This window comes from Pagrus pagrus (assembly GCF_965226575.1).
Source record: "Pagrus pagrus genome assembly, chromosome: 15".
NCBI classification, from domain to species: domain Eukaryota; kingdom Metazoa; phylum Chordata; class Actinopteri; order Spariformes; family Sparidae; genus Pagrus; species Pagrus pagrus.
The window spans coordinates 23,710,542-23,732,777 of record NC_140199.1 but is presented as its reverse complement, the minus strand read 5'-3'; the positions used below and the strand labels follow the sequence as shown (position 1 = coordinate 23,732,777).

Here is a 22,236-nt window from a genome sequence, read left to right as displayed (position 1 = left end):
ATTAGGTCCAGCCTGTATTGTTGGGCCTAAAGGTTTAGCATGGTTTGAAAAGAGTGTCTCAGCAATTGTATGTGTGGGTGTGTGCATGTTTGGAAGTGGTGGTGGTGGGTATGGGGGTGTGTGTGTGTGTGTGTGTGTGTGTGTGTGTGTGTGTGTGTGTGTGTGTGTGTGTGTGTGTGTGTGTGTGTGTGTGTGTGTGTGTGTGTGTGTGTGTGTGTGTCAGGGAGTTTCTAAAGGGGAAAGGCTGGGGTGGGCGAGGTGGCCAGCCGCCCAGATATGCCCTCCATGCAGAGTTTGAATTCCAAACCACACAAGAAGATGGAGGAGATGATGTGACAGAAGACAGACACGTCCACATGCTGAACCTGAAGACAGACTGCAGAAAAAGCTCTTTTATGTCTGCCGCTCAGAAATCTGTTACTTCAATTTTACCTTAGCCAGAGTGAATAAAAGTTTATAGCTTACTAAAATGCATCTTAGATACAGAATACCAGAGTACAGTTTTTTAAAGGAACCCTTTAACCTTTTGAAGAATGTCAATGCGAAGTTAGGTAACCACATTGTTCAAGAAGAACATGCATCCCTCATGGAGGAGGATGTACAGAGGTTTTATCCGTGCAGTAACAGTTTTCCCCACGAGTAAACCCCCCACCCCCACCTCCTCACCACACACACCTCCCAGCCTCGCACCGCAACAATGGGGATTAGCTTGCAGAACTGTCAAAACATGTGTGAAACACACGGACCAGTGTCTCCCACAAATAGTTTTTCACTCTTTCTCTCTTTATCCTTCTCGCACACACGCTGCGAGTGTAACTGCAAACTGTGGCGGAGCATAACCACTGAAGAAGCCACCGCAATAATACCACAAGAGGAATAACTCAGACTTTAATTAGTCAGATTTTTTTTTTAAGCTCCAACTGCAACAGTTTTATAGTGAGTAAAGTGCAGTAAGTAAGACTATTTTTGCTTGTCTATGTGTTACGCACTAATGCAAGGACTGAAAACCACTGAATGTAGCTTCCTCTGTTTGGTTCTTCCCTTTAAAGCAATAATCTTTTTAATGGAAAGTGCTTTGAGCCCTCAAACTGAGCGGTATAATCCGTCAAATCTACGATCTGAAATTCAGCATGAGCATTTAAATCTCGTCCGGTCTTCCGCTCCCTCATCCTGCTTGTTAGCTGTGTCAGTCAGTCCGCAGACATACAAACAAGCAAAATAAATCAGCAGGGAGCTTTCGTCTTCCAAGAATGTCCCAGACAAAAAAAACAACTGGCAGCTTGAGTGACACCAGGAAATATGAGGCCCGTACGGTATGAATGATTTCTACCTCTGTTCAGGCCAGGAGTGACTTCGTCAGATGGGACTGTTTCACATAGTTGCTGAAATGTGATGAAATAATGTTGGAAGACTTTAGCACCACACAGTCACATAGTGCTACACCCGCAGATGTCTGTCATGCCTGGCAGCGGTGAAGAGATATGCTGACAAGTGTTTGCTCTCCTGTCTTTGGCCCTCTCGTGCACTAACAGCCTGAGTATTTTTCTCTCCCTGTTTGTTTGTTTCCCGTCTTCACTCCGCTTCTTGTTCCAGTGTCGGATGCGTCTCCTTTAGACGTCAGGGCTAACACACGGGGTCAGAAGGTACATTCAGTCACACGAACAGACAATGTCACGATCCACCCTCTGCTGGCCCGCCACACACACTCAGGCACACACACACCTCCCTTCACTGTCAACTTAAACCCTCACAACTGGCTCCAGCTTCCCCCCAATCGTGTCGAGTCTTTGTAAAGGCGCTTTCACCAGATCACCGTCATGGAACCCAATGTAATGAGACAGAGAGGAGAAAGGATACTCAAACTGGGGCGGAGGGCATTTTTTGTGAGTGTGTGCATTTGTGTGTGTGTTTGTGTGTGTGTGTGTGGCCAACATCTAGTTCCAGTTAAAAAAAACCTTTGAGTGATGGGAGACCTTGACTGAATCTTGCAACACACATATGCATATAAACACAAGCAGCAGCAGCAGCAGACCTCCAACAGGCTGTTATTGTAATTCAGCGAGAAATGATGACTCTTGTCAGCAATTCGGGTAAAACTTCCTACCACGGTGCTAGAATTCACACAATCGGTGCATGTGTGTACGCACGGGCATGCTTGCATATCCACTTCAATATCAGTGACATGGAAAAAATGTGTTTCCTCCTACAGGGATATGTGTAGGTGTCAGCTCCAATCTCGTCAGTCAGCTCATTTTAAGCAGCGTATGTCAAAAGTTTGATCCCCGGATCTCGATTTTATCCACGTGTGACGACGGATGCACCTATGCGCTACTTAAAATTACGTAACTATTTCAGCTTAAAATAACAGTTTCAGAATCATTTTGATGGTACACTGACTCATAATAAGGAGAATGGAGCCTCTGTCATTCCCTCTCAGTGCCCCGAATGTCGGTTCTTGCTCTATGTAACTTGGGTGAGCAGGTTAAATCTCCCATGACGTGAAATTAGCGCTGCATCATACTCCACCAACCATGTTGTGTAAGCTGAATCATTTTTTATAGTGAAAATGGTTTTATGGTTTTACTTCACATGCTGCTCTGTCTCAACTATCTGGTGTTGACAAAGTTTCCTGATGGACAGCTAAAGTAACTGCTAACTGCTGCTAAGTGTAGCTGGCATTAGCTAGTTAGCCCAGTTAGCCGTGCAGCTAGCTGACACTGCCTGAAACGAAGTGGGAGCTCAGAGAAATGGTGAAGTGTGTTCACACTGCAAGCACAGGAGCCTCTATGGGCATCATGACAGAAGCTAAGAGACCGTAGCGGGTGTTGACGGAGAAAGCTAAGAAAAGAAAAAAAGAGTGAATGTGCAAGACTCGCTATTACAAAATTGTGCAAAATAAGCGGCTGCAAGACAGACGCCGAGCTGGCATTCTTACTGTCGGACTACTGAGTAATGTTAGCTGTCTTGCTATGACTAGTGCTTGATGAGAGAGGAAAAAATATGAGAAGGTGGAAGTGTTGAAAAGTCGATGAGAACAATGGCATCGAGAGTTTCCTGACGAAGCACAGCGGTGGAACATTTTATCGACTTTATTCATCGAAAAAGGAAACTCTTATTGACGGATCTCACTGACTTCATTGCAAGCTGGACCAAGTTAAGAAGATACCTTCCCCCTGTGACGACTTTACCGCTTGATCTGTGTATTTTTAAGAAAATGGGATGGGACCACTTCAAAGTAGAGTTTTTATTAGTTTTTCAGAAATCGACAGAGGCTCAGCAAAGTGCCAGGCAGTGAAACTTCACTGTACTGAGATTGAGTTTTCTTCTTTGCAGGGGAATTACAGTTTAAATGCTGAAACAAACCACGGGGTCCAGCTGAGTAAAGCTACATTCACATAATCGGATACGTAGAATAAATAAATGTGGGGCGATTTGAAAAGGTGATTTATTTAGATAAAGGATGTCGAGTCCTTTTGAAGCTCACCAGGTTCCTCTTTGACCCCGGCCGTTTGACTCACAACCTTAATGTGAGCTACTGTAGAGCAGAGTGTTTCAGCACAGCTCTCATAGTGAGTCTTTGGTGTTGTTCCAAGTGTTACTGTTCGTAATGTGAACCCGAGTGTGAGCGAGTTGTGTGTTTAGACCTGCGAGATCTGCTGTGATTTATGACTCCATTGGTAAACACTTTCCTGTCACTTGATCCGTTCGCTGCTATCTATCGATCCATCGGCTCGTCTTTTAACACGTAATCCCAAATATGTCAGCGAGGACAGTGAGAACCCATTTTTCCTCTTCACGCTATCTCTGCATCTTTTTGTTTATGTGTATGTGATATATGTGTGTGTGTGTGTCCACTTGCCCTCGCCGCTCGTCTCCGTAATGGCCGGGGTCATCAGTTAAGGATTCAAGCCTCACCTCTGTTGAGAAATAGACAGATAGGAGTTTCAACAAACAGGGAAGGATTTTCCCGTATCTCAGTGAAAGATAGCATGATAACATTTTTTGGCTGATGGGAGAAAAGGTCCTGGCATTTATGTCAGCCTTCAGCGGTCATTATTTAAAAACTTGTAGTTCCAGCTCACAGAAAGCTTCGCGCTCTTTCACAGTTTTGTCAAATAGATTAATAGTCTCGTCTGTGTCTAGTCCTCGAGACTGCAGAGCCAAAGCATGAAGGTCCTCTTTCCTAAATGAGCTACAATTCAGAGACGCAATCTAAATACATGTGATATAACAAAAGCTGATGGTTGTAATGAGTTGCATGTGGTGTAACAATGCTGGCTCAAATAGGACTCCAGCATCACATAAATGAGTGCTTGTAATGGATGCCTGTGACAACATCATGTTGGAAAACTGTCCGACACATTATCCATGCCAGTGACATTGTGTAACTGCATATTTCAGCTTTCCTTCTTCACTGCTTTGTGAGTATTTGAGTATTTTAAATCGTCAAGTCTACCGCAGAGCCGTCCGTACAAGGTTATTCTTCACAACCATCCACATTTATCACAGGAACGTTTCCAACACAAAGTTAAAAACAAGAGAGTAAGGGCTCTTTTTATGGTGCCATCTCAATAAAAATGCTGGATGTTCTCCAGCAATCAATTTTATGGACACGGTGACAGCAGTCAGGGTCATTCTGGTTCAACATGGAAGTAAAATGAAGCACAATTAGATGGAAATACAAACCGTGTCTCCAGCTGATTTCAGCCTTCCAGCTCTGTTCCAGCAGACAAAACAGCAACTTATTCATTCATTGTCACTTTCATACCAACCATTTATTCTTATGGGCCCACTTATTTATTGTTTTTATGTCGTGCATTTTAACCCACGATGGAGGAAGTTTCTAATTATATGTATGTCTGTTTGTATGAACGGTGTTCGTCATGTCCCTTTGTTTTATTTTAGATTTTAATCACCCTGTGTTTTTCAAGAGAGTAAAGAAAAGATTTGTATTTTTTACTTAGCTTTTATTGACAGTATGTAAACCATTCATAAATATCATTCTATTACATTCATTTGGTAGACACAATAATAAGTGGACTCAAATAGACAGTTTGAATCATCATTTTTCATCATCATAATCCTAACAGGCAAGGTCACTGAATTTAATGTTTAATGTTTAATTCAAGATACAAGTTTACAACACATAACGCTGTAATGACATAATGAGTTTTGTTTGTCAGCACCTGCATTAGGTCTGACAAACTGTTACAGACCTGGGATTTGTATTTACAACAGTGGTGTTGCACTCAGAACCTGTGGGGGGCGCCGAATCGCACAGAATGTCAATTTCTACATAATTTTGCATTGAAATAATAAAACTAATTTGCAATACATATAAAGCAATAGAGGTAACATCATTTAAGTTTAAAACACTTACATTTGTCTCACCCTCTGTCTATTAAAAGAGAGTTTAAGTAATTAAAATGGATTCAAACATTCCGACTGCCCAATATCTATCGATACCGATATATCGAAGTTGTTCCTTTTGTATAGTGCACAGTATTTTCAAGCATTTAACCCTATCACAGTCCTGACATGGTCATAGTCTTGAGATCTAGTGCAGTGTGATCTTAATTTATAGTTTGGAAGACATGAGAGATACTCAGGTTCCTGCCAATAAAGAAGTGCTTTATAGATAAACAGCAGAGAGTGCCGTTCTCTTCTGGCTGCCACCAAAATTCCTCAGATAGTAAACATCGATGCAGTCCGTCACTCTGCAGTTAATGCATTGGTTATCAGACGTTTTTAATATTACAGAAATCTAGTAAAAAATAATGTGCACATTATTTGTACATGGTGGGCAACCGAGACTGGTATTACACCATTACTAATGTTCTTCCATAGCAACTACTGTATATTTTAGCTGTCCTCAAGCAGAGCACATAATTGCAGCTGTTAGTGGCCGGCAGCAGCAGAAGACTGGGAGGTACAAGTAAATTGTGCATAACTCAAAGAATGTGACATATTGCATAAGAGCAGAACGAACCCTGCCCAGATAAATGAAGTTAGAACAAACTAGTTAATTGTTAAGTACAATGGTGCTTTTCACGAAGACAGCGGGCAGACATGCTACTGTACCGTGTTAAATGGAAGAACAGCAGTCTCACATTGGCAGCAGGGCGACTGTTCCAAACCACTTCATCTGTCCTCTTCCAGTCTGGTTACCATACACCTTTGCTAGTTTTGGACAACACAGTCTTTGGAATAGGAAAAGCATAATTCTCTCCTTTCTCTCTCACTTGCTCACTGTGTTTCTGTGTGTCTCTCCCTCATGCACATTACCCCACACATACCAATTTGCACAGATGAAAAATGTCAAGGGCAGACCACCTGGCTATTCCATGCCTGGTCAGAGGAAAATCTTCCCGTCTTCATCAATGAGGCGCAGTGTGCCGAGCGTGTTCTGTCCCACTCACATATCACGGCCATTAGACAGGCATGTGTTGGGCTGGCTCCAGGGCAGTGCCTGCTGCTCTGCTCACTGAAGTCCCATTCAAGGTAATCCACACCAACCCAACCAATTTCACAGGTGCAAAAATGTGTAACAAGGAGAACTTGAAACATTATTGCACTGCTCAGATGATCCTTGGGTGAATTCAGCAGTGTGGACAGGTCTGTTTTACACACCCAAAAGCTGTTGTGTTGAGTTTCAATATACAGTAAGGTACAGCTTAAACCTGCCACACAGCCTCATATAGATACAATGCTTTATCAGAGGAACAAAATAGAAACAGAAAAAAGCTATTCGTTGTATTTTCGTCCAAGTAATAATTCATGAAATTTGCCACCACAAACAATCTAAAGAAAAGGTAGAAAGAGAGCATGGTTGTAACAGGATGTCAATGGGTGAGCCAATGAATATATTAACTATATATTTTGGCAACAACTTAATCTAAATCATGAAAGGAAAATAATTTGACAATGTGAAAGGGATTATTCTTAGTATTGGACCTACAGAGATTCATCACCTGAGTATTCAGCTCTATTCGAGCTTTACTGTGAGTTTCAGTTCGTTGTTTAGCTGTCCGCCCCCAACTTAATGTTTTGATTGATGATCCCTGCTGTCAGCGCTGTTTACAGATGAAGCAGACAGCTCTGCACTACCTGTTCAGCACCAAACAGCAGAGACGCCGTTAGCCGCTAGCTGCTCAAGACAGTGGAGTACTGAACGGCTAAAGAGCAAAATATTTGCCTTACAGGTTGATTGAGACCAAAAACCGAGCAAAAAGAGAGTGAATATTGGATTCATATTTGTCAGGTGACCAGAAACATAACTCTTTGCTCACAATTTCCAAATCACCTTAAAGGTGATGATATGTCACTATTGTGCTCACAACTTGTTTCTGCTGCCCCCATGTGGGCAAAAAAACCCAAAACAGTTACAGCGGGGGCACATATCCTGCGTGAGGGACGCGTGGAAAAGAGGGTGCACTGAAAAAATGCTGCCCTTCACCTGTTGTGTTTATTCTTTTCATGTCTGTGACATATTCTACAGATAGAGACATGAAATCCACAATCCACGGATCGTTTTCAGGTCTATTTGTGCAGAAAACTGCAAACACAGAAAAAAAGTAGGCAAGACTCAGAACCTCGCCTGAGACACATGTGAGCTGTGTGTCTCTAACATGTTTACATGGTCGCCAAAATGGAGAGCATTTAGCTTTAGCTTTAGGAGCTTTCCACCTTTACTCTCCTCCATGTTATGTCGCACTCGGGGATTGACACTTCTCGACTGGCAGGTTGACGGCAAGCTGAGCAAGCTACTGCTTGCGTGAGTTGTTCAAAAACCTTCTTTTTAGTAAACTCTGTGTACACAAACAATGTTCTCAATGCTTGTGTTCATGTGTAGAGACCCTGGTGATACTATGAGCAAAGTTTCATGTTGTGTTGAGTCTTCTTAGTGTTTTAAAAAGAGCGATTTTGATGCTACCGTAATGTTGCCCCTAGCATGCAATTGAAAATGACTTTGACCCGAAAACGAAAGTACGGTAAATCTTAAAAGTGTTTTTTTCATCGTAATTATGGTTTTACACAAAGGTTTGACTCGGGTTCCTTCACACAAAAAGCCTAGCTTGCATTTTGGCGAGAGTTTCACTTTAATCTGCATAGGATCCGTCTTTAAAAAGTACAGTAATCAGCATTTTACATTAAAGTTAATTTCAGTAAATTTCTTCTTGACTCAGTTGAGGAAATTTTTACTGAACAAAACTTTCTGGAAACACTTGCATCCAAATATTGATATTTTTATAATTTGTTGGTAACAATGACTTTACACTGTATTGTGTCCTGTGTTTAATCTGTCAGGGTATGATTTCCCTTTTCGTGGGCACACATAAACAGACACGCTAACATTTTCCTCTCCCCCTACTCATTTTGAGCTCCGCTGTGGGTGACCTGAGTAAGCAGGGAACACAAAGGCTAACCGCCTAGAATATAATGAAAACAATTTAGCTTGGCAGGAAAGTGTGACATTACCTAAATGACGCACACTGTATGATGTCCTATCCCGCAGCCTATACAGTCATGAAAGTCACCACAGTGTGTCTGCACTGTGTGTAGACGAGGAGCGAGAGCTGCAGGCTCTAATGTGTGTGGTTGTAAACAGACCTGTCTCAGTGAGGTGAGAAAACAACCTGAGCAGCTGTGGTTCCCTCTACAGCAGAAACAGACTCTCCAAAGTGCCAAAGATCATACAATATAAGCTGTTTTTGGATGGAATTACAATATAGCTTCTATTGTGGCACTGTTGGCACTTCCCAGACAAGAGTTGAAGAATTTCTCCCTCTTTTTTCTTTCTGTCTCTCTGTGCCGTGTCATTTTAGATTAGCGAGCTCAACTTGGTGCTTACTGTAATTAATCTAAATCCATCCAGATGGGGAATGGTTTCAGTTTCATCTACTACAACGAAGAGCTATTAGACGCTGTATCCTTTGGGTCTTTTCTCTCATTCCCTCTTTCTCTTTGGTGACAGTACAAGTGTCCTTCTCGTGACAGCGGGCTCTGAGTCACGAGACAGATGTTCTCCTCCCTCCATATATTCAGGTCCACACTGGGTGCTGCTGACAGATAGTCATTCTGTCCCTCTGTGTCTCTTCACCTTCATCCCTGACCCCATCCTCCTGTGATTGTCTCTGTCCTCGTCTTCATCTCCTCAGTCACTGTACTGATTATTGCTGCAGTCTGGTTACACTTTGTGCCATTTGAGAGTCATAATTTAAAAAAAAACGACTCCTCCCTTCCTGAACCTGACTGCTGTCATCCTGCATGTATGGTTTTGTTATAGCACTAATTGTTTCCATTGGATACGCTGTATTGTACATTAGCCATGGTGCTGTGGAGCTTTGAACAAACAATAACCACTTTGTCCTGTCTTTACACAATTTCATATGTTCGGACACAAATACACCCGTTAATAAATTAAGGGTAAAATTTCTCTGTCTGGAGATACACCAGAAACAGATATTGATTCAGTTCTTGTGTTGCCTCAAAGAGATCGTTTGATTCTGACTGAAATGTCTGGAAAACTTCATCGATTAGATCGATCATCGCTGCTGGAAACCAAGCGCTCCCTCCATAAAAACTCCTAAGTTCACTGCAGACCTTTAAAAGTGGAATCTTGGCACAATATGAACCCCTGCACAGCTACAGAACCACATTCAATAACCCCTTTTCATATTCTGCAAGATCCCAGACTAATTTATTAAGATCTCTCTATGAGTCTGTGCTTTCACATGCAATGGCCTCAGCATTTGGCTCACACAATCGAACCATCCTGCAGTTTCTGTGCATTATCCTGCCACTCTTGTCCGTAAAATGCAAACCAGCTTTTCTAACATGTGGACACTGACGCTGCGCTGCCAAAACATTATTGCACAAATCTGTCTCCTCCTCATGGAGTTCTCTTTCCTTTCCGCTCTCACCCTCGCTCTCCCGCTGTGGTCTCACCTCTCTTTTCCCTTCCTCTACTCCCCAAAAATGTCAAAGAGAATTCTGCTCATGGCTGACGAGTGCACTACTTTGTCTCCATCACTGTTTGGAGGTGATGGGACATTTGGAGGACAGTTAGAGCTCATGTTCCTTTGAGTCAGAGAACAGGAGAAGGTGCAATTTCCTGAGTCTGAGACCCAGGTGGGCTCTAAAAATAATTCAGGCTCACGCTTACAGTTTGGAAAACGAGTGCTTGATTAAAGGTGCCTGAGCCAAGAAATTCTGTGATCTGGTCCGGGGCCACCCTGTGTAGCTCGGTGGGTAGACATTGGCACTGGATGGCCAGGTTCATGTGTCATCATAATCGAGCTGTTACGGGAAAAAAGGTAAAAATGGCATACTTACTGTGGCCACAAAGATCAAAACTCAACAACATTTCAGAAATCAAAACAACATTACATACTTTGTTACATGTTTCATCTTTTATGAAATGTTGTGTTTTCTGTAATGTTGTCATGTTTTGACCTTCAGGGCCTCCGTACATACCGAAACCATGTTTGCACTAAACTTACCGTATAAATGCAGGTTTTGTTTAACGTTGGTAAACCTGCCAAAAATTGTTGATTGACTCCCTCCAACTGTAGAAACCATCATGGAGGCCAGCGACAATGTTGCAGTGATTACTTTTCATATCTTTTCATATCTTTCGACAAATGGAAAAAATATTTCCATGCCAGCATCTAAAGCTTCAACATGCATCCTCCATGAAACCTCCACCGAGTCCATCAAGGTGTCGTGTTTCCATCACAACCAATTCTGGCTGAAGCTGATAAATCCCTGACTACTGCAGAGCCGTTTGACCCTGGAATGGATGCCGATTCCCACTGAAAGACAAAAGCCAGATGTTCCTGTTTATTTTTTGTCCAGTGTAAAAGGGGTATACGAGTATAAAAATACACGTCTTGGATGATCCAGCAATCAGAAGGAGCGAGGAGTGACAGGAGAAGACATGATGTGGTGTAATTGGACATGGAGAGGCTGGGGAATCGGTGATCGCACTACACACACGGACACACATACACACTCTGCTGTAATTAGCAGCATTTCTGCATTTGGCCGTCCCCTGTCAGACCCGGGCCAGCACTTAGCACAGGGCAGGAAGGCTGTCTGAGCGTGGCAAGCACAAAGCACTTCAAAGCAACAGAAGACTGGCAAAGACAGCGAGATGGCTGGGGAGATAGAGAGGGAGAGGCAGCGCATGTAGGGAAACAAGGGAGAAGAAGAATATCTCTCTAAATCACACTCCAGGGAGAGAGAGAAGAAGAGACAGTCGGAGGAGGAGACAGGAGAAGGAGGAAAATTGAATTGCCCCGCATGCTGAAGTTATTATCCTCTTTCTGTCACTGTTTTGTTCTTTCTGTCCGTTTCCCTGCATCATGTGTCTTAATGTTAGTGAGAATTGATGTTCATATGATTAGGAGAAGAGCTCTGGTGAATTATTCTTGTGTCTAAAGAGATTTTTAATGATAAATAATGACGGAAATTACAGTAAATGTCAGTGTGCATGTGTGTCCCTCTGTCCGTCTCTGCTGTCTCTCTCACACACTTCAGCTCCTCTGATTAAGCTCGAATAAAGTAGCCAGCAGTTCTGGGAAGAAGCAGGAATGGTTCTGTGTGGCTGCTTCCAAGTACCTGATAAAACAAACCTTGTGTGTGAGCATGTGTGTGCGCAACGAAGCCTCGCTCTCACCTCCCAGCAGAGAGTCCAGCTCGTGTTCATTATTTGATTTTTAAAAGCCTGCAAGCTGTTGTTGTGCTTGTCATCTCGGGTTGTTTCCGGTCTTCTCGGCTGAGATGTGGATGAGTCTTTATCTGTTGTTTTCTTCATCTCCATGCAGGCGTACCACAGAACCAAACTCCAAGTCTACCCTCCCAGCTCCCTTTCAGAAGAAGTTTGATAACACAAATGTGCTGACTGCTCAAACAAAGTATTCAGTGTCCTTGGCTCGCATGCTCTGCCGTTTCTCCTCAGAACCGAGGCACTGTTTCCCTCTAACTGTTCGAAATGTATGTTTTGATCAAATCATTAAAACATTAATTGTGGCGCTGAAACAGAAGATGGCGGTTTATTGAAAACAGGCGAAAACAATCCTGTTGGATATATCGAGTTCCTTCTGCGTTTTTTCCCAGATGATAGAATAATACGAGCCCTTCTGTTCTTTCCGTTATTAGTCTCAAGTTCTGGTCTTTTTATGTCGCTCATTTCCCAAAGCCTGATGCATGGAAAAAAAGAGTTACAGATATTGCGTATCAGATAATCAATCACTGATTATGTTTCTCTTTATCTGAACTATTGATTGAACAAACACCCAAACCACAGCTTTACATACAAAGGAAAACGGATAAACTTGCTTGTATTGCATCCAGTCTTATTCCAACTTCTTCAGTTTTTATCAATTTCCCTTGAATCTGTGAATGTCCACAAGAGGGCACAGTGGAGACAGTTGATCTTTGGCCTCTGACTGACCTTTATTGCTTGAGAGACCCTAAATATGAGCTGCTGCTCTTTCAAAAATGCTAAATATCCTTGATACCTCTGTGATAATGGAGGGGATTTACTTCACCCTGTCAGAACTTCGGTGCTCAGAAGTCCCCAAAAGTCCAGAGTAAAAGTCAAGATGTCATCTTAAAATATTTAGTAAAAGTCACACATATAAATAGTACTTGAGTAAAGGCTTAAAGTAATTCATATTGAATGTACTTAAGTATCAAAAGTACAAATAAAAGTAAAAATGACAGTACATGCAGTATCTTAACATGCATGTCTTAACTGTTTACCAGACTTCCCAAACTGACGCGGCCCAGTTTGAAATCAGAAAATCTTTTCTCAACACAACTGTTGTGTTAAACTCTGTTTCTTAGTCAAATAATGTCGCCGTCCTGTTCGAATTGTGATTCCTGCTATGCCACCTACTGACCCAGATCTCCACCTTTTGGGTGCAGATTAAGGTTGGCATGAAAATGGACTTCAACACAACATGGCATAGAGAGCAGGCAGATAAATGAAGAATAATTCTATCAGTTCTGATTACTTTTTAAATTAAAATATAAAATCATAAATATATTATGGTAATTTCTTAAAAACGTATTTAATGAACATTGAATACTTTTTACTTATTTATTGTAAATGACCTCTCATAGCCCACCTGCAGTACCTTCACTCCCACCAGAGGGCTGCGACCCACACACCTGTATACCATGGGTCGTCCAATTACCCACCTGCCTGATTATAGATCAAATATTCAGCATTTTTTTCTGATTATCTGACTGCTGATAAAATCAATTAATTTCAAATTGTTCTATTTTGGCTGTGATGCAACATGCAACTGACAAAGTTACTACATGTGACTCCTTTACATACATTGTAAACATTTGTTGAAAGCACACAATAAAAGTACATAAGTTACCAAAAATCTGAATGATAGTAGTAGTTATTCTTCTCAACCTGCCAGGCTAAAATGTCCCAATTAAAAGGCACAACTTAATTATACTTCTTTTTAGTAAAAAGTACAATATTTACCTCTAAGATGTAGTGGAAGGGAAGTATAAAGTAGCAGGAAACAAGTACAAGTAACTAAAAATTGTACTTTAGTACATCACTTGAGTAAATATACTTACGTTCCATCACTGCCAGAATTTGTGTCATGCCTGGTGCTTTATGAAGCAATAACACCTCCACGTTCATCACACATGTTTTTGTGTATTTTTAATTAGAAAACACCCTGCATCAGTGTTCGCACCGCTAAATCATACCTGCTATAAATGATGAGGAAGTGAGTGCTGCTGATGGAGAGTTGGATGACAGGCTGTTTCATCGGCCCTCAGGACTCCGCCATCTGCTCAGCCATCTGAAGGCAGGAAACTGGCGTGCTTCATCTTACCTTCTACTATAGACTCCAGCAGCCCGCTCTGTACTTCAGCCACAGCACGAACTGAGCTTCCCAACAGCCTGAAATTCATGCACTCACTGTGAGCTACAACGAGGCACACTTGGCGTACCGCCCGAACCCTCACTTTCATTTATGATTACAGTCATTTTCATATGGTGAGGGTGATGTTACTGTCAGATTAAATGCAGGAGGCATGCAATAGTCTATTTCTCAGGAATCTGATTAGTTGTAATTATGCAGCTCATTTTGTGAGAGTTAAGGACCATTACCATGACAAAGAATCACTTCTGGTCTACCAGCTGCACACCTGGTGTTTCTTGTTGCACGGACTATCTCTCAGTCCTCATTGGAATAGACCTGGATCCTTCCACCCTGGAAACAAACAGCAGTCAGACAACTGGCAGGCCGCTTCACTGGATGTTTGATGAAATAAGTGCATTTTAATCTGTGCTGAGACTTGGCTGCGAAAAGCTGATCTACAGCCAAACAGCACATCAGAACTTTGTGGGGGGATTTGTTTTTTTTCTTCTTCTGTCTTTTTCTTTTCTTTCCCTGCCTGACAGGCTCATTTTTCTTCTCTCAGTGGGACGGGTGCTGGTGGTGGTATCATTACACTCCACTACATTACAGAGCACTCTATCATGGGGTTCAATCCAACAGCTTTCACGCTCGTTGCTGTCAGTATCACTGACGGGGCTTTACTGTGCAAAGTCCTGAAAGCTCATAAATTCTGTATGTTTAACAAGTCAACCTTTTGTGTCTGGTGTCTCGCTGTGTGCTGTGGGTACGCTGCCAATATTTTCAGAGCCCCATACCAGCACAGGAGCTCTGTGTACACAAAATGCTTAAAAGCACCGACTGTCATCGACCGAGTGAGAACTCTTTTTATTTCGTTTTTTGTGTCCTCTGCTCACCCCAGCATTCACTCAAGATGGAGTGGACACGGGAGTCTCAAGACTCTTAAAATCACCTATTATGTAAGGAGAACAGAGAGTCTTCTCTCTCTTTCTCCCTCTCCCTCTCTCCCCCATCTCTCCTTCCAGGCAGTGAAGACTAATGCAGCGTCATCTGCCTCCTGGCAGGACGCTCTCTCTTCATTACTGGAGTGAGGGCCTCTTTTTCCTGTCGTGTTTTCACTTCCCTGTGAGTGGAGCTACATGTGTGTCTGCATAATTGACTCACTTCCTCTCTTCATAATCAATACTCTGAGTTGATACCAGCAGGCGGAAAATCACAGATGTAGATGATTTAAATCTGCTTTTAATCTGTGAAGTTAATAAAAATAGATGTGCAAACAAATCACAATTGATGAAGTATCTGTATTTTGTGTTGTTGTGTTTCACAGATCTTTCTTCCCAATCAAAAACCTACTTTTTTAAATCTCAGCTCTCTGATCCAGAACAAACGGCACAGAAATTCAAAAACAACCCAACCAGAATGATTTGAATACAACATCTTCCTGAGATTGCACAGCTTTGTAAATAAGAAGCAGATTCAGACGACACCATCCTTGTAAAAGGCAAGAAAGCAAATGTAGCCGAAGCCTCAGTTAGCACTCACAGGCTCGAGGATCCCCCTGCCAAAGCATGAAATCACATCACTGCACTACAGCCAGTAATGTGGCTTCATGTGAGCCCGTGGCTGCTGTTTAATAATCATGCATGGTAGCTTTGATGTTCAGCTCTGAGGGACGTTGGTGTTCCGATCAAACACAGTACAGACACAAAGCATTTATTTTAGTTCTTATGGCTCAAATCAAACACTGCTAGGAATAGTGTAAAGAAAGAAATACTGTACGAGTAACACCGCAGTGAATTTTTCTCTGAAAACGTAACTCATTGATTATTCATAGATGTATTTCCACTGCAATGGGAACTATTTTCAAAAGGAAAAACCCCCTCATGCCTCAGTAATAACTTTTATTTTTGGGACTTTTTTTTTTTTTTTACAAGACACAGTAGCAGGCGTTAAGGTGAGTGAAACCATGGCAATAAACCAGGCGTATACGTATGTAAGCGTGCTGTGAGTTCCACTAGCTCAGTGGGAAGATATGTGTGTCTCAGCGCAGCAGCAGACTGGGATGTTTTCTCTGCTATAAAAGCCTTTCCACATGTCCATCTCAAACCTGCAGGAGCTGTCGGCCACTTTACAGAGCTGCTTTCTGAACAAAGTCGCAAGGGAAAATAAAAATTGCATTGTCCCTGCCAACCCAGAATCATGGCTGTTGGTGAAATACTGACGAAATTTAAACAACAGGATTGTACGTGGGAATGAATTGGCCATGTTTCTGTGATACAGGACAAGTTTAAAGGGGAACATTAGTGTCATGAACATAAATCATAAAGATTAAATTTCATCTGTATTCCATGAGCTGATTTCTATTAACATATAATAGAAATAACAATCTTTCCTTGACCTTTAAGGGCTCTGTGAAATTTTGTGTTGTGCTGTACCTGTCGTTAGTTTATGTTAGTGGGCTCCATTTCTAAACTATCGTTAGCTACTGCTGCTTTCTGTTAGCGGAGCGGAGCGAGGCGCAGAGACAACACACTCGAGACACTTGTGCGTAAAATATTGGACTGTCCGACCCAAGTTATTTTAAAGACATCCACAGTCCAGCAGCATTAAACAACATACCTCTATGGATATAAATTATCCATAGGCTTGTATAGGCAACCAAGAGAGAGGCGGGGAAGGTCTCATGTTTCACGTCACGTCACAACTCCCTCACATATGACCAATAAAAAGGTGATTAAAACCTATAAATTACAACAAATTGTAACTTTGAGTCTCTTTAACTAAAGTGACTGTTTCATGAACTGAAAATATATTTTCAAAGCCTTTACTAAAATGCTTTTGTTGCCTAAAGGCCTTTACATGCAAAAAAAGATGCATCAGTCTCAATTGATGTTACTGTAACGGTGTTCAAACGTTGTGTATTCTTTTACGCCAACATGGATGTTAAAGAACTTCCAGTGTCACTGCTCTGTGTTGTCAGCATCTGTAAACTCCGAGAAAAACACGGACAAAATGAATGCAGAGTGCGGACAGGGGGCTCTGTTCATATCATATTCGTGTCTAACATTAAGTATGAAAGAGCCTTAAAACATACCAAACACTGGATGTGGACTTTTGATTCTGGTGTGACAGTCTTGCAGTTTGCACACGGTGTGTTCATGAAAGAAAGTCGTGCTGAAAGTTAGATAAACAATTTAAAAAGTTGTGTCCATGTACATGAATCCTGTCGTTGATGTTTTGTGACAGCTTCACAAACTGCCTTGATGTGTTGTCGTCTCTGCAGCTATAGCGAGGTCGTTGTTTAATTGGAACCTAAAGTCGGAAAAGAAACCCTGTGGATTTGGGCTTTCTCTGTACTGTAAGCTTGTTTACAAATCTAGCTTCATGATTCTACAAAGCTCCAGATTAAAGCTGGATAAACACTGAATAACGATGAGCCAAGACTTGAATGTTGACATTGTGTGTGTTCAGTAGGGAGGGACGGCTACTCTCTTTTGTGTGTCTCTTTAAACAAAGCTGAATGTGTCTTTATATGGCAGTGCAGCGGCGTGCATGTGAACCATCCAGGCAGGAATCTGTTGGCTCATCTCATTTCTCTCATCCCCTTCCCTCTGGCAGTGGGTAGACTGAAGGTCCACAGTTGTCACCACAGCACACAGTGAGAATATTATTATTCAGTAAGACAGTGAGAAGCCTGCGATGGGGCTGAAAGAATACAACGGGTGGCACTTTATAGTGGGAGCAAGATGAAGTGTTTGTGTCAATCTTTATCAAAATATAGAGTCATAACCATCGCTTCTCATATGTCAGTGTCAAAGCCAGAATGCCAAGCTTGTAAATCATGCCTTCAGGGTGCAGTGACCAACATATTTCTGTCCTTATAGCTGAGGTCAGTTCATGACAAAAGCATTAAAATGTGTGTCATTTCCACTCCTTATCTACTTTATCTATTCCTGCAAAATCTGCATAACGTCAGTCCCTCCTGGAGCACAAACTCCCTCAAACTAGCGGGTGAATCTAATTTTCTTCGTGTTATTATCGTCCTCGCTGCTAAATTAACAATATTGTCTCTCACAGGGGATTTCATGCGGGGAGATCACATCCTCTCTTTCTTTCTATATTCTGTTTTTATCTCTCTTTCTCCCCCTCCCCCTCTTTTTTTCCCCCTTCCTTTGCAACCCCTGCCTGTGATAGCTCAGAGGAGCTAAATCCTGCTGATGTCTCTCCCTTGATCTGAAATTTATTAGAGGAAGATCTGCTTTGCCTCCGGCACGTCGCTCTGCCATTCCAGCTGTCCCATTCAATTGCATTATAGTTAGCCTGGCTTGGAATGAATGCATATTTCTATACAGCTGGATTAACATACAGTTCAGTTGGTTTTGTCCCTTTCATGACTGTGAGTGCCTTTTTGTTTCACTTTTCTGCAGTTGCTGGAGAGCAGCCATGCAATCATATGTGGATTATTACGAAGAGGAAGTTTTTTATTACCTCTGATTGTGTTTTGGCCCGTGTAAGACATAATTGGGAACAGTCAGAGATCTCTTTGGTTTATCTGGAAGCCGACTCTTCCCTGTTATTCCTCAGAAAGAACAAAACTCAAATGCTCATTGTTCCTGCTTTTATGTAACTCTCAAACGCAGGTCTTCTTCCACTCTGCAGGTGTCTTATCTCTTTCTCTTTTAAAAATCCTATAATTAGGCTGTCTTTCTCATCATTTATTCATCTTTTTCACCAACTACTTTCTTTAACTCTTTTCTGAGGCTGTTAATGTGGCTCTTCAGTCAGCACGAGCAGTTTATTTTCCTCCCAAGTTCTTACTTCCATTTCTCCTCTGAGTTTTGTTCCTGCGGTGACGTGTGAAGCGAAATAATGAAGTCGCTTTGTGTGTTGTGCAAACTGAATACCCCAGCTGGTACGCAACAGTTAACTACATAACATTGATATCAGATACGGGAACATCCGCTGACTCAAAAATGAAAAGCCTTCACCTCAGTTTTGGATTGCCAGCAAGAGCAACTGATCAGCATTCCTGCAGGACCAGGCCAACTGTTGACAGGCCACACAGATGCACAAACAGACGCCAAATAATCCAGTCTGTGCTCATGAAAGATGGAGGATGTGTGTGCAGACACTTCCAAACGCAGACCCAGTGAAAAAGATGACATGTGGAGTTTTATTTAGTTCGACTTCAGACTCCAAAATGTTGGAAGGCATTTGAGGAGATGTTTATTTGCTTTTAAAGATTCCAAGTTAATATATTTTATTTTGGTTTGAGAGTTCTCATTTCCTGTCATGTTGGAAGAGAACAAGATCCCTTTCAATGTGCTCCTCTGACAGTATCTGCGTATTTGTGTGTGTGAGAGATTCTCAACTTGTGGTTAAGTCAATAGGAGAAGGGTGTTTGCTATGGCACGATGCCCGGACGGCTTGGAGATAGAAAACACAGCATGCATGAACACAAATCGCATGCATCACGATCTTCTGCAGGTAGCATGTGCTTGCTAAAGTAGTAGCTGATGGCACTGTATGACACATACAAGCTGCACTACATAAATAAATATGCTCCAGTGCTCACATCTCTTCTGCTTTAGGAATGCATATCTCCCAGGAAACACAATCTGCTCTTTTTAGCTCAAATTCGATTACCGAGAAGACGGACAGGTCATCATACCAGGATGGCACAGTCACACATATGAAGACTTTTCAAGATAAGCAAACAAAGGGTTTGGGTTATTGTGGGGAATGTGAGATTTCAGCGCATTCATTTCTGATGATCGAATCAGAAAATATGAACCTCTTGCACGCATGTGAACAAACACAGACATACAGATACTGTACATACTTTAGGTGCAGGGTCATTCAAACCAGTGTCTCTGCTCTGTTTTTTGTAACAGGTCGAAATATCTGGGATCTGATGTTTGGCATGGTCACAAACAAACTGATAATGACAGTAAAAAGGAATACAATAGTCTCATTATGTCCACGAGCCCATGTGGATTTATTTCACAGAGTTTTCTGCACCAAAAACACAAACCAAAGTCTTCAAAAATATGTGTATTAAAAGGGGAATATTGCAAAATGTGTTGGTTAGTGGTTTTCTTGTTTGTGAAAGGGCTGCACTCTATGATACAAAAAAAAAAGAAATCATGTAGCGATTAGTTTGACAGATAGGAGATTCACAATTAGTGGTAATGATCATGTTTGCACAACACATCCTCATACCAAAACCGTTGGTAGTCGCTCCCAAAACAACATGACCGCTGTGGCGTACCAGCAACATTTGTTGTACAATCTGTTTGTTTAGGTTTAGGCACCAAGACTTCTTAGTTAGGTTTAGGAAAACATTGTGGTTTGGGTCAAAATAACTACGTTATTTGTAACTTCAGTTAAAAACGTACTTACATTACATACGTAACTCAGTTACATTATGTAATGATGTAACTTAATTACATTTGTGAATTAAAGTAACTCACCGTCCTGAATGAAAGTCCTGTTCATGTTTTACCAAACTGTCCATCTCTGACCCTCCCTGTGCGGACTTCATACTACTTCTCCTTACTTCCTCTTTTGCAGCCGTAGTAATTGCTCCAGCCACTAGAGGTCAAAAAGAATATTAAAATCAAGATGATGTGGCATTTTTTGGTGTCTGTTTTCTTAAATCTGGAGAACAAGATGTGTAGGCCAGTACACTCCAGTACTTCATTTTAATGCCGTTTTGTCAAAAACTGTACCTCTATCCAAAAATTGCAGCTTTTGTAATTTGGATATTACACTTGGCCATAGAGCAATTTTGATCATATTTAATTAATTGTGCAGTTTAGTTTGTGAGTATCTGTCTTTAATCAAAAGCTATCAACCTTATCAACATACCGTAGAAGTTATCATCTTTATTTTTGTCCATACTCAGAACTGGTCAGATGAACTCTCTTCCACAGCACAGGTGTGACCTAACAAGTCAAAACCACATGAACCAAGCAACACTGACAAAGTGTTTAATGCGACCTTAACACTGCATGTCTGAGAACATAAAGAGCAGAGAACCCACAGTAATATTCACTGTTTTCTTTTGCTCTTTTTTTCGCTTCTCATTGCAGGGTCAGTATCCCCATCTTCAACATTTCACAGCACAAGCTTCAAATAGAAACTGGCAGTTTTGGAGTGAAGCGGAAACCAAGAATGTTTTGCAGAAATAAATATTTCATGAAGTTTGAAACGTGAAAAAGGCAATATTTGTGTGCGGTGTGTATGTGTGTGTGTGTGTGTGTGGCTGTACAGTGCTATGGGTCATTATGATAATTTAAGGCTGCGGCAAAGTTATTATTTTCTGCTGAAGTGCAGATTCAGACGCTGGAAGACCAGGATGAGATGTAATATGAAGGCTTCTTCTTTCATTACATCTCAATATGAATAGGAATGCACACGTTCAGCCATGATGGAAGCTTGAATGTGACAACCCAGTAATTTTCTTCAGTTTGCGAACATCCGTTGGTAACCCAAAAGACAATCAACCCAAAGCCAAGACGCAAAATCTTTCCTATTTCAGTTGACACACTGTAAAACCAAATATACATTTCTGTGACAGTCTTGTGAATAAATGACAACCCTTCACACCCACACTGTGTGCTGCAACCTTACTGCAGACTCCAGCTGCTCTACTGTCTCAACAGCTATTCGATGGTTTATATGAAATGTGGTAACAAAGGTAAAAGTTGCCTTACAAACATAGCTGAAACTGCCCTCCCAAGAAAAAACGATTTAGCCTTTAAGGGCAACGGCATGTGTTTCTGGGCTTTTTGTGTAGCCAGCCATCTACACAGAACCTGGGTATCCAAATATCAGGGTGACAGATTATTATCCATGTTGAGATATCCTCCTCAGTGCACCAGTCATTGTTTACAGTCCGATGAGCATCTTAAGACACATTAATGGAGTTGGAATTGAAAGACAGCTTATCTCCATGAACAGATATCTGCATTTGAATGCATACGCATTTTTGAAGATAAATATATAATATTTAATATAATATAATATAAAACTAAATTGTCGCGAGAAGAAGCTGATGGGTTCCAGGTTTCATTTTGGCCAATGCATTTCACCTATTTTGCTCTGTTAACCTGCCTGAAACCAGAGCCCAGCTCAACTAGAATGGTTGGTACATTATCAGACGCACATCAAATACAAACTGGTGTACTGGTGGCCCTAACCTCTAAGGTTTGATGATACACAGGACTTTACCCCATAGTTTGGGCTTCCCTTCCTGAGTGGGACAAAGATATAAGATTGATTTATTTTGAAGTTACATGAGTTAACATACTTAAAGGGCGTAACTTTACGCTAC

General features: G+C 41.6%; 1 long non-coding RNA gene across 2 annotated transcripts in view; it reads left to right on the top strand.

Moving 5' to 3' along the window:
- LOC311270916 overlaps positions 1-21,427 on the top strand; it is a 167,679-nt gene extending 146,252 nt beyond the window's left edge. The window contains exon 3 of one of the 2 annotated variants that reach the window (XR_014624313.1): positions 20,993-21,427. This is a non-coding gene — a long non-coding RNA (uncharacterized lncRNA). Of the gene's footprint in view, positions 1-11,828; positions 12,028-20,992 lie in introns of those variants that run through there. The other variant, XR_014624314.1, reaches the window with a different exon arrangement.
- The last annotated feature ends 809 nt before the right edge of the window (positions 21,428-22,236 follow it).